This window comes from Rhipicephalus microplus, chromosome 7 (assembly GCF_043290135.1).
Source record: "Rhipicephalus microplus isolate Deutch F79 chromosome 7, USDA_Rmic, whole genome shotgun sequence".
NCBI lineage: Eukaryota > Metazoa > Arthropoda > Arachnida > Ixodida > Ixodidae > Rhipicephalus > Rhipicephalus microplus.
This window is the reverse complement of record NC_134706.1, coordinates 140,917,773-140,929,956: the sequence shown is the minus strand read 5'-3', so window position 1 is coordinate 140,929,956 and position 12,184 is coordinate 140,917,773. Positions and strand designations below refer to the sequence as shown.

The 12,184-nt window shown below is 48.6% G+C and overlaps 1 pseudogene; it reads left to right on the top strand.

Moving 5' to 3' along the window:
- The window catches only part of LOC142767889 (uncharacterized), a 29,565-nt pseudogene extending 18,065 nt beyond the window's left edge, over positions 1 to 11,500 (top strand).
- Positions 11,501 to 12,184: the final 684 nt, after the last annotated feature.

Genomic DNA, 12,184 nt, shown 5'->3' with positions numbered 1-12,184 from the left:
GTCGTCATGAAATTTTTAGATGAAAATGCTCATTCATGCAGAATTTCCCGTACATGAAGGTTAAACCGAATGCAGACAGCGCAGATATAGGCTGGGCATTGTTGTTAACCATATTGCCGCCAGCACCTAGTGGGTTGGCAGCAAGAGCGGCTCCAAATCTGGAGGAAAAAAGAAGATCGCGTTCTTCTCTGCTCGTGAGCCAGCCACGACTGACGCATCGTCCTAGAGGTAGCTACCCGGTCGTTCAATAAATCCCCCCAGTACTTGTGACTCATCGTGACAAACTGGTGGAAGGTGCTGGGTAGCCTCACGGATGCTGCAGACCCCCCCCAGGAAGCCGTAATACGAGTCCAGTGCCAGTCAACACTCCCGTGCATCGGACCAGCCGCCGAATCAGGGGATTACCTCCGGAAGTCAACGATACTGCTCCCACCACGTCAACAAACATGACCAGTACTTCGGTACAAACCTTGGCAACCAGCACGGGAAGCACGTCGCCGAACCGCTATACGTTGGAAAGCCCACGGGCACCGCCGACGTTCCATGGTACGGAGCGCGAAGACGTTGAGGACTGGTTGGCGGACTTCGAGCGCGTCGCCAACTTGAATCAGTGGGACGACGCGGCGAAACTGGGTCGTGTCTACTTCTATCTCGAAGACGGGGCTCGCACGTGGTAACAAAATCGGGAGGAGGAGCTGATGACGTGGCCCGAATTCTGTCGTAGACTTCTGCAGACATATGCCAGCACTGACCGCCAAGAAAGAGCTGAACGAGCTATTCTTGCCCGCGTCCAGTCCCCAAACGAAACTGTGACCGCGTACGTCGAAGACATGACGCGCCTCTTCCGACGGGCCGATTCAAGAATGACTGAGGACAAGAAGTTGCGTCACTTGATGCGCGGTGTCAAGGACCAGCTTTTTGCCGGCCTCGTGCGAAGTCCTCCGAAGACGGTCGCGGAGTTCTTGTCCGAGGCCGTGACAATGGAAAAAATGCTGCAGCAGCGATCCAACCAATACGACAGGCAAGTCAGTGGCATGTCTACTGCCGACATTTTCACCGCCACTAGAACCAACAACGACTGTCTACGTGAACTCATCCGTGATATAGTACGTGAAGAGTTACAAAAGGCTGGTGTAACACCTCATCCTACAGTCAACTCTATTGCAACTGTGATCAAGGATGAGCTGCACCAGGCCCTCCGGGACACCTTGCCTCATGATACAGCTGTGCCAGCTCCTGCTGAATACCGCCGTGAGACAACCTACGCGGAAGCCTTGAAACGCCCTGCTGCAACGCCGCCATTATTCGTCCATCCTGTTCCTGCTGTTTCACTACAGTCAGCGCAGCACATACCGTACTACGAAGGCACGTACACGCCACCGCCCCTGCCCTTTGTCCCTGGTGCTTCTGTCGCCCATCGTTCAGTGCAACCAGTTCAGTACATCGACGATCGGCGCACGTCTCCTCGAAAGTCTGATGTTTGGCGCACACCTGATCGCCGGCCTCTGTGCTTTCACTGCGGAGAAGCTGATCACTTGTACCGCCAGTGCCCATATCGCCGTCTTGGGCTTCGCGGCTTCTCTGCGTACTCGCCGCCACCCCGTTACGGTCAGAGACCACGCGACATCCAAAACTACCTCTCCCAGCAGCATGCACCACCGTCTGCCGGGCGCCAGTCACGCTCGCCATCACCGAGGCGATTTCCATCAACGCCCCAGCGGTATTCTACCGCACGATCTCCCAGCCCCCGCCGGGAAAACTAGCCGAAGCGACCTCTGGGGGCGGGGTCGCTGAACGTCGAAGCGCTGAAGACCTCCTATTGACGCAGAACTGTACAGAAACTGGTCCGACATCACCTGCTGCTGCAAAGGATAGCCGGCTTTCACTCGACATAGCAGTAACAATTGATGGTTGTGTAGTTAATGCGTTAGTGGACACCGGCGCAGACTATTCCATTCTGAGCGGGAAACTGACAACGCAGCTGAAGAAAGTGATCACACCATGGCATAACTCGCAGATTCGGACAGCTGGTGGCCATGTCGTTACTCCACTGGGTGCCTGCACAACTAGAGTACAGATTCAAGGGTACACATTCGTAGCAAGCTGCCTTGTTCTACGTGAATGCTCCCGTGACGTCATTCTGGGAGTTGATTTTCTACAGGAAAATGGAGCTATCATTGATCTGCAAGAGCGCCGCGTCACGTTCTCAGCCCAGCGAGCAATCAACGTGCAGGATGACGGAATGCGTGTCGACGTACTCCGTATTTCTGAACAGAGCGTGACGCTTCCTCCCCGAGCCAGTGTTCTAGTCGACGTAACATGCTGTGGTTCGAGCGATGGCGATGTGGTGGCCGAGACAAATTTAGAACACCTCCTGCAGCAAGGCATATGTGTAGCGAGAAGTGTAATACACGTTCGTGACGGCCGATCTGAATTGCTCGTTACCAACTTTAGCAACGAGCATCGACACCTTTTCCATGGCACTTCGATAGCGTTTGCCCACGAAGTAGCAAACGTAACCAACTGTCTCACGTCAGAAGTAGTGGATAACGCAGACACATCAATGAGCAACATTGACATCGATCCTGATCTGTCCACCGATAACCAGACTGCGCTGCGAGCGCTCTTGTTCGAGTACAGGTCTTGCTTCGCAAGTTGCTCGAAGATCCGCCAGACGTCCATCACTCAACACAGGATCATCACGTACGAGGACGCACGCCCAATACACCAGCACCCCTACCGCGTGTCGGCTAAAGAACGTGAAGCGATACGTACGCAAGTTCGCGAGATGCTTGACGATGGCGTTATCGAACCATCCAACAGCCCGTGGTCATCTCCAGTCGTGCTTGTCAAAAAGAAGGACGGGTCGCTACGCTTCTGCGTCGATTACCGAAAGCTTAACAACGTGACCAAAAAGGATGTGTACCCGCTACCGCGTATCGACGATTCGCTAGATAGACTTCGTCGTGCCCATTATTTCACTTCTCTCGATCTCAAAAGCGGGTACTGGCAAATTGAGGTAGATCAGCGAGACCGCGAAAAGACAGCCTTCGTGACTCCAGACGGCCTATACCAATTTCGAGTACTCCCTTTCGGCTTGTGTTCAGCGCCGGCGACTTTCCAGCGAATGATGGACACTGTCCTCACAGGGCTGAAGTGGCAGACTTGTCTTGTCTACCTTGACGATGTGGTGGTCTTCTCTGCCACGTTCGAGCAGCACCTTCAGCGCCTGCGCAGCGTGCTGGAGGCTATCCGATCGGCGGACCTCACACTAAAGCCACAGAAGTGCCACTTCGGCTATAAAGAACTAAAGTTTCTTGGACATGTAGTTAGCGCCGAAGGAATCCGTCCCGATCCGGACAAGCTTGCCGCTGTTGCCGAATTACCAGCTCCTGTCGATAAGAAAGCCGTCCGGCGCTTCCTTGGTTTGTGCGCCTACTATCGCCGATTCATTCATGGCTTTTCACAGATAGCAGAACCTCTGACTCGTCTCACAAGGGACGACACACCGTTTGTCTGGGAAAACGAGCAACAAGCAGCTTTTGATGAGCTGCGACAGCGCATGCAATCAGCGCCCGTTCTCGCTCATTTCGACGATGATGCTGACACGGAGGTCCATACCGACGCTAGTAACATTGGGCTCGGTGCAGTGCTCGTTCAGCGTCAAGAAGACATCGAAAGAGTGATAGCCTACGCCAGCCGCTCTCTATCGCGTGCTGAGGCGAATTATTTCACTACGGAGAAAGAGTGCCTCGCAGTCGTGTGGGCAATCACCAAGTTCCGCCCGTACCTTTATGGTCGTCCCTTCAAGATAGTGACGGACCACCACGCCCTCTGCTGGTTGGCAAGCCTGCGCGACCCTTCAGGACGGCTAGCACGGTGTAGCTTGCGGCTGCAGGAATTTGACGTCACCATCGTCCATAAGTCCGGCCGTAAGCATGAAGACGCTGACACACTGTCACGCGCACCCCTTCATGTCGTCAGTCAGGAAGCAGAGGAAGACGAAGGCTTTCTGGGCGCCGTTAGTGCATCAGACTTGAGCAAACGACAGCGAGATGATGCAGAGATTTGTCCAATCATCGATCATTTAGAGGGCCAGGACACAATCATACCACGTCAATTATTCCGCTCGTTGCCGTCGTTCTGCCTTCGAGATGGTGTGCTGTACAAGAAGAACGCTCGTTCGAACAACCGTGCCTACCTCCTGGTGGTTCCTCGAGACATGCGAGACGACGTCCTCTTCGCTTGCCATGACGAACCCACATCCGGTCATCTGGGCTACTCACGGACACTTGCCAGAGTGAGTGAGAGGTACTATTGGCCAGGACTTTCGGCAAGCGTCAAGAAGTACGTGAAGAGCTGTCGGGAATGTCAGCGCCGAAAACAACCATCTGTTAAGCCAGCTGGTTTGCTTCAGCCCATTGAAGCACCCTGCACGCCGTTCGACCAAGTCGGCATGGACATTCTCGGGCCTTTTCCTATGTCTGCGGACAGCAACAAATGGGTGATCGTCGCGACCGACTATTTGACACGCTACGCTGAAACCCAGGCGATCCCACGAGCCACGGCTTCTGAGGTAGCACAATTTTTCATGCGCCACATCGTGTTACGACACGGTGCTCCTTCCAGTGTAATAACGGACAGAGGGACGGCATTCACGGCGCAGCTTACGGACGAAGTTTTCAAACTGAGCAACACCAGACACCGAAGGACAACTGCGTACCACCCGCAAACCAACGGACTTACTGAACGACTGAATAAGACCCTCGCAGACATGATCTCAATGTACATCGACGTACAGCACAAAACATTGGACCGGATCTTGCCTTACGTGACCTTCCCGTATAATACCGCCGTGCAAGAGACCACGCGATTCACGCCATTTCGGCTTCTCTACGGCCGCGAAGTGCAGACCATGCTAGACTCAATGCTACCGTGTCAGGACGAAGACGAGTTGGCAACAGACGCCGAAGAATTCGCAGAGCGTGCCGAGGAAGCCCGGCAGCTCGCGCGACTGCACATCGGCCAGCAACAGCAGGCAGACGCACGACGCTATAATACCCGCCACAGAGAAGTGTTTTACAGCCCCGGAGATCAAGTTTGGGTGTGGACGCCCGTCCGCCGCCGTGGCCTTAGTGAAAAGTTGCTGAGCCGGTACTTTGGCCCATATAAAGTGTTACGCCGCGTCAGTGACGTGAACTACGAAGTGGTTCCGGACTCAACACCCCATGCACGGAGCAGGACACGGCTGAGGCCGGACGTCGTTCATGTGTTGCGCATGAAGCCATTTATTGCGCGTTGTTCGTAACTTTTCCTTTACCGTACAGCGTTCTTTGTGTTTTTTGTTTATTTTGCGAACTTACTTTCTCGTTCATTGACGTTTCCTATGTTGGCACGCTCTTCAATTTTTACTTTCACTTCATCCGAATTTCCATTTTTTTTTCACGTGCCTATGTAGTAGCATCGCGGTGCTGCTATGTACTTTCCTTTCATCTTTTTGGTACTTGTTTTTTTTTTCTTTTCGGAAGGGGGGATAATGCCGCCAGCACGTAGTGGGTTGGCAGCAAGAGCGGCTCTAAATCTGGAGGAAAAAAGAAGATCGCGTTCTTCTCTGCTCGTGAGCCAGCCACGACTGACGCATCGTCCTAGAGCTAGCTACCCGGTCGTTCAATAAATCCCCCCAGTACTTGTGACTCATCGTGACAATATGAAAGTGTGTGTTTCTGTTTACTGTGTACATATATACGTTATACTTCTCAAAACAATATGCACCACCGCCTGCCCCTACACTTTTGAAACATAATATATCTACACTTATAATACAAAACATTGCATAAATTTGCTGCCTTGCAATGGTGTTACGCCAATAGGTTATTTAGAAAGCAGCACAAATGTAAGCAGTCGATACAAAATAAGAACTGGTTACAATGAATTTACGCAGAATAACAGACGGGCTACATATAGAAGTGGCGCTTTTTAATATATCTGTGTGTTGTTTTCAACATCTTCACTTTGTAATAAGCCTTTCAGAAAGCAATAATTATTGTCTTCGGCAAAACTGGCATAATAAAACTCAGTAGTTAGTTACATAAATGTTATAAGAACGTTACTTATATTCGAGTTTCTCGTGAAATGATCAAGTACATGTAGGCTCATATGAGGAAGACTATGCTCTACATATCGTAGAGACAGCCGACAAAACGAGCGTATGATTTAATCACCGTTTGATACTTCTCCTCTCTTTGTAGTTCGCCAGTAGCCACGTATCATGTAACGCATCTCAAACCGTTGCTTGAGTGTGAAGCTAGGTGGATCCGTGAAAATCCTGATTTACATTTTTTTTTCTTTTTGTGGGTCGGCAGGTTCTTGAAACAGTGAATGTATCGACGCAATTTCGGCGGGCCTGCATATTCACTCGTGCACCATGTCGCGTAGCAGGCGAGTCCACTTGTAAAGGCTCAGAAATACATTAAGCGCGCTAAAAACGAGCAATTGCACGCTTTCTCAGGCTACGGCGCGCGTGCTCCCAATGCAGACGCTCCTGAGACTTTCAGTACCATGGGACAACAATGCCGCCGCTATTGTCACCCGCCGGAGAATCAGCTGAGAGGCGGCGCGGCCGCCTCGTTCACTCCACTGCCATCTTCTAGTACACTGTAGCTGGGCTGTTCAGCGCGCTGACTTCCCCGTTGTACTGTTAGCAAACTTAACCATTCATCATGCGCTTTCAGTCGACATTCTCGCGTCGCATTTGTGGACTGGACAAGGTCTCCTATATGGAATGGCCCGGGTGTGTTGCTCATTGCAAGTCGGCTAAGCATCGACGTCCAGCCTGTATTTGCGCTGTCTGCATTTGGTTTAACCTTCATGTACGGGAAATTCTGCATGAATGAGAATTTTCAGCTAAAAATTTCATGACGACTGCTAGCATTTTAACCACTGTCATCCGGCCTAGACGGAAAATGACCCGAAACATTTGTAAAAGCCTCAAACAAGTTGACCTACTGAAATACAAAAATGCTGTATAAAAACAGTACTCATGTTTTCGGCTAGTTACAAAAAATAAGACTTTCTTCAAAAAACGGTACCCGTGCTTCACATTGCTCATCAGACAAGTCTTCACGACGGCTACCAATTGAGAGCAGAGGGCAAAATATTGCAGGAACTTCACCTTCTTTCTCGCATTTTCTACCTTTTCAAAAAGTGGCTAAGTAATTTCTTGTTTAAAAAACAGAAAAACAAATATTCACGAACATTACCCTCACGTTCTCATGATGAGCGGTATAACTCAAAAGATGCAGTGGCGGCCACTCCAACTTTTCAAGCACAATCCAAAAGAAGTCATTAACCAGGGGGTTTTCGTGAAAAAGCCTCTTGACAGTTTTCTCGATCGTTTTTGAAGACAGAAGGCCATGTAAGGGATGATATAAGCAGCCTTCTTGAAAACACCTAATCTGAATAAGTGCGCTTTGATTTGATTTGGACACACCTTCTTCAGGGGTACTTGTGCTAGATGCTGGAAGACCTCTTTGCACGTTGTCACTTATTCAACTTTTGACGAAGGCACCCACAAATGCAGTACACTCATGGTGGGCTACTTCCTAGTGCACTTTGATTCGCCGAGAAGTGACACCGACATGTGCCACCGTTAGCTGCTCTAGGTTCCGAAATGCGAACACTGCGATTGTGAAATATATCTATTGCTATATTATGAAAGATCTGTAACAAAACCTGGTCACTGGCTAAACACCTTCACAGATAGAGCAGCAGGCTAGAGCAAGCTATCACTCAGGCCGACCTCTCTGCCTTTCTGTAAATAAACTCATCTCTCTCTCTCTCTCTCTCTCTCTTTCACAGATACATTTGTGTCTTGCTGCCTTTTGTCTTACTGCTTTATTTGTGGCGGCTCCTCCAAACTGGGCACTGAGTATTCGAAAGCCGCCCTGCGTTTAGGAGAGGAGGGGGGGGGGGGGGTGTTTGGCTTCTTTGTTATTAACATTCCGGCTTCAATATATGGGGTGCAATCGCTGGGAACAAGCGCGGATGGGTACCGGGTGGGAGCTCCCACTTTCCACGTGAGATCAAGACTTGTTGTCTAGCAATACATGACGGTAGTGCGTTACGATGCCGTCATTCTTACTTTGAACATCATTGACTAAGCGTTTGGCAGTGAGCTTTTTATCTTCGCAACGCAAAGCTTGGTACCACCTTCCGTATTGCGCCGGATTTCTCCAGAGGTCTTCCATGGTCAATATGATTGGTTTATGCTTCAATCCAACTTAATAATGGCATGCAATTATTTCACTTTACCACGCCTGATTTTGAAAATTTTACTATAGTAACATGGTCTTAAAATGTTTCGATCGTTTGGTCACTCTCTAAGGTATTTTTGTTGGAGGTTACAACTACCTTCATTGTGTGCGTTGATCATGCTCTCAAATTAAGTTGTAGGATAAACGACTGTCTCTTCACCTTTACTTATATGTATATAATTTTTATTCGTTGCAAATTATTTGAACGTGGTAGCTTTAACAAGTTTGTTTCACAGAAATTCCGGTGTTAGCGTTGCTTTCAGCCTATCCGGTTGTGAGTGACAAGACATTATCTTGTCCATGACAAAAAATGAAGAAACCTGTCAATAATAAAAAAAAACTTCATTACGAGTGAAAATCGATCCCAGGCTCTCTCAGGTGCTATACCAGAGAGAGGCACCCCAGTGGTCAAAACGTTTTTGAAAAAAAAAATGAATTTTATGTAGTAGAAGTTGTCATTACTATTATGTCCAGCCGGAAAAGCGAGACCTTATGTTTACTCTTCTTTTGTTTAGGTAGTAGAAGGAATTTCTTGAATCCCCGCATCATTGAGTGGTACAAGCGTAGAATCGCCTCAGGCGTGTAAACTTGTAAAATGCGCAACGAATCGGTATTAAAAAAGAAAAGCAGCTCTCACAGGGCGCTCAAACTTGCGTTCGCGTGTTGCTTTACGCACGCGTAAAGGCGTCCCTTTGCCGATTCACAAAAGGAACAATTAGAGCGCTGTGTGCACTTCGCAACTGTACTTGCAATAGAAATTCTACGATAGTTAGAAGTGGGCAGTGCTGCACGCACAGTCGTTCGTTCCCTCACTGCATTGTTGAGGCATACACTGAGACCGAGGCTAGGCAAGTAATTGAAAAGGTGATTCGCACGGGGCCCGGTTACGCTATTGCAGGCTACTCTTGAAGGCGAAGCTCAATAGTCTTCCAGGTTTTGTGATTGTTGTGCTTGTGTCTGTTGTGTAATTGTTTTCACACAATATACATAAGACTCAAAGGTGTCACCTCTGCCTTATCCAATCATTGCTACCGTATGTAACAACAACAACAACAATAATAATAATAATAATAATAATAATAATTATAAAACACAGATTTACTTTTGTTAGCACTACGATATGAACTCTCTCGGGTAACGAGCAGTGCTGGGCAGCAAATTTGTATACGATCGTTCGTCTGCTAGACCATCAGCACTGGGCGAAAGAGATACGAGGCTACATATACCAGGTGCTCAAGCTGCTTAGAGCAGCTTTTAAGTTGGCCCATGCAACTGTGTAACCATGTATATCCAGAAAAGAAATTAAAGAATAAACAAACAAACGGACGAATAGGTTGCATGAAGCGAAGTCGTCATTGCGGTCGTTGTTGCTGGAGCTTGGCGCAAAGCTTGTCCGCATACCTCAATGTCGGTGAATCTGCTCTTCCTCGCTGCTCCTCATATATGTCAAACGCATTTTTGTTCAAGAAACTACGCAATGCCAAAAACAGTCCGAGAAGTGAGGGGAAAATGCAGCGCAGCATTCACGGTAGCCGCTTGCACGTCGCCGCCGCCGAAAACAACACGCGCGCCCCGCGTCACTTGAGCAAGATCGTACTACAGCACCGCTAGTTCTCGCGACCGCCACGCAGCCCACCTCACTGGGGAGCTTTACAACTGTTTACTCTAGTAACTTTGGGCAATTGCTAGTAGGGAAAGGGAAAACTCCAGAGAAGACAGCCCCCTATCCAGCTCCTTCTGTGGTCACTTAAAGGAGAAAATTGTACTTTGCTGTCGTTGAAACAACACTGACACGTTTCATATGCGGCGAGGGGGTGGAAGATTATGCGGCAATGATGGTGATATCACACAAGGCCATTTTAAAAGTGCAGTTGAAACATTGGATCAGAAGACACACGTTGTCAATTTGACGGCGTGCTTGTATCCCATTCTTTTGTACCACTTCCCGTAGCGCCTGTGATAGAACTCGGCCGGCGCTGTTTAGGCTCTCGCATTTACAAATAACAGTGCAAAAATAAGGTACACACAAGGTCAAAAACTATAAAGAAAAGCGAAATGCAAAAATGAAAGAAATAATAACAAAACGTAATGGAATCGACCATGCAGTGAGACAGATATGTGAACAATCCCTGAAATTCAGGCAAATGCAAACAAAAAATGAAAACAGAAAAATATAATTATAAAATAAAAGAGAAACAAATCTGAACAGATCATTGAAAGATATTTGGGTGGTCCATTCCCCCAGACAAGCATTGGGCACTTCCTTTGAGCATATAGAGTAATAAATAAAAATAAATATACTAGGCTCAATTCACGTTCAGGAAAGCTGCTTGTTTGGCAAGTTGGTACATACTGTAGGCTTAGGGCTATGGGTCAGCTGAAGTTCCAAAAAGCAGACAGTGGTAGTGCGAAGAACATGACCTTTACTGACCGCAGGCCGAAGCTTAATTTCAGTGCCTTTATCTGTGCAGCGTGCCTGACCTCCAGCCTCCTCTCGATGTTCTCCTGCTCTTGGTCGTACTCGAGCCTCTGGTAGCCCAGCGTGTCGGCGTACTAATTCACTTCGTGCTACAGCAGAAACAGCTGTTCGTCTTTCAACTTCACTTCTTCCTCGTATTGTTTCTGGCTCGCAAACAGTTCTTCTCCAACCCCCCTGTGCTTGGCCTCGGTCTGCCGAAGCTTCTCCCCGAGATTCTGCAGCGTGGACCCGTACTTGGTGTGGACGGTCTTGCCTACTCCTCAGAGAGCAGCTTCTTGAACTCAGCTTGCGCGGACTCAGCCTCTCATCGCAGCGCTGCATTCTCTTCCGCAAGTCGTCGAATTGTGGTGCTCGGGTCGAGTGCCGAGTCTGAGCTGTCACTCCCAATGTTCTCTGCAAGTTCTACAATCTCATCCCTTCCCTTTAGAATTTCGAATGCACTTTGGAGTTATTCAGCCTTTTTCTGCTCCTGCTCGAGTGCGGAGGAGAGTTTCCAGACCTCCTCGGCGTGCCTCTCAATAAGCGCCGCCTTTTCGGTGAAAGCCTTTGCATGCTGTTTAACGGCATCCTGGTCCTTCTCAAGGTCAAGATCGTGGGGCACCTCGGCTCCGGACTAGAGCACTGCACGGGCCAATTTTTTGCACCCAGGCCTGGCCCGGCCCGAATACTCCATGCTCTGGCCCGTCCGAGCCTGGCTCGGGGTTTTTAAATACGACCCCTACCAGGCCCGAGCCCGAAAGGTTTGGGCCCGGCCCGGCCCGTTTCCGCCAAATATGCCTTCACCATAAACGAGAACTGTCAAATTTTCAGTTATAGTGTAGATACCTGTATCCCACAAGATACCTTCAAAACGGTGTTTTAAGAAGATATTTCAAGGCCACAACTCTAACCCTTTCTGTGTATATTTACGGTTAATTACACCTTTACACCTGTAGCACTTTTGGAAAATAATTTTAGAGCAATCTAAAATATAATTGTTATCATACCTGGCTCTTTCACCTACGCAGTGCTAACCACGCTACATTGTTTTTTTGGATTTTAAAGAAAGACTTCGAAATATAATACCTTCATAAAGTAAAAAAATGCCAGACATTATACTCTGACTCTATAGAAAGTGCATATGAGTTGTAGCTATTGAGTTAATGTAGCAAGTCTCCTTCAAATTTTGTTTATTGCACAATGCAATGAAAAAAAAATTGCCGCTGGCATCTTCTCATGGAGGGAGGTCAAGTAAAAGCATGACAAAGTGGCGAGGGGGCAGTCGCGTGAATGTTGTGTAATTGGGTGTGGTTTGGGAATGCTTAATTGTTCATTAACATTATCATCCACCTGACTACTTCTACTGCAGGGCAATGACCTCTCCCATCATCCGCCAATCAACACGGTCTTGTGC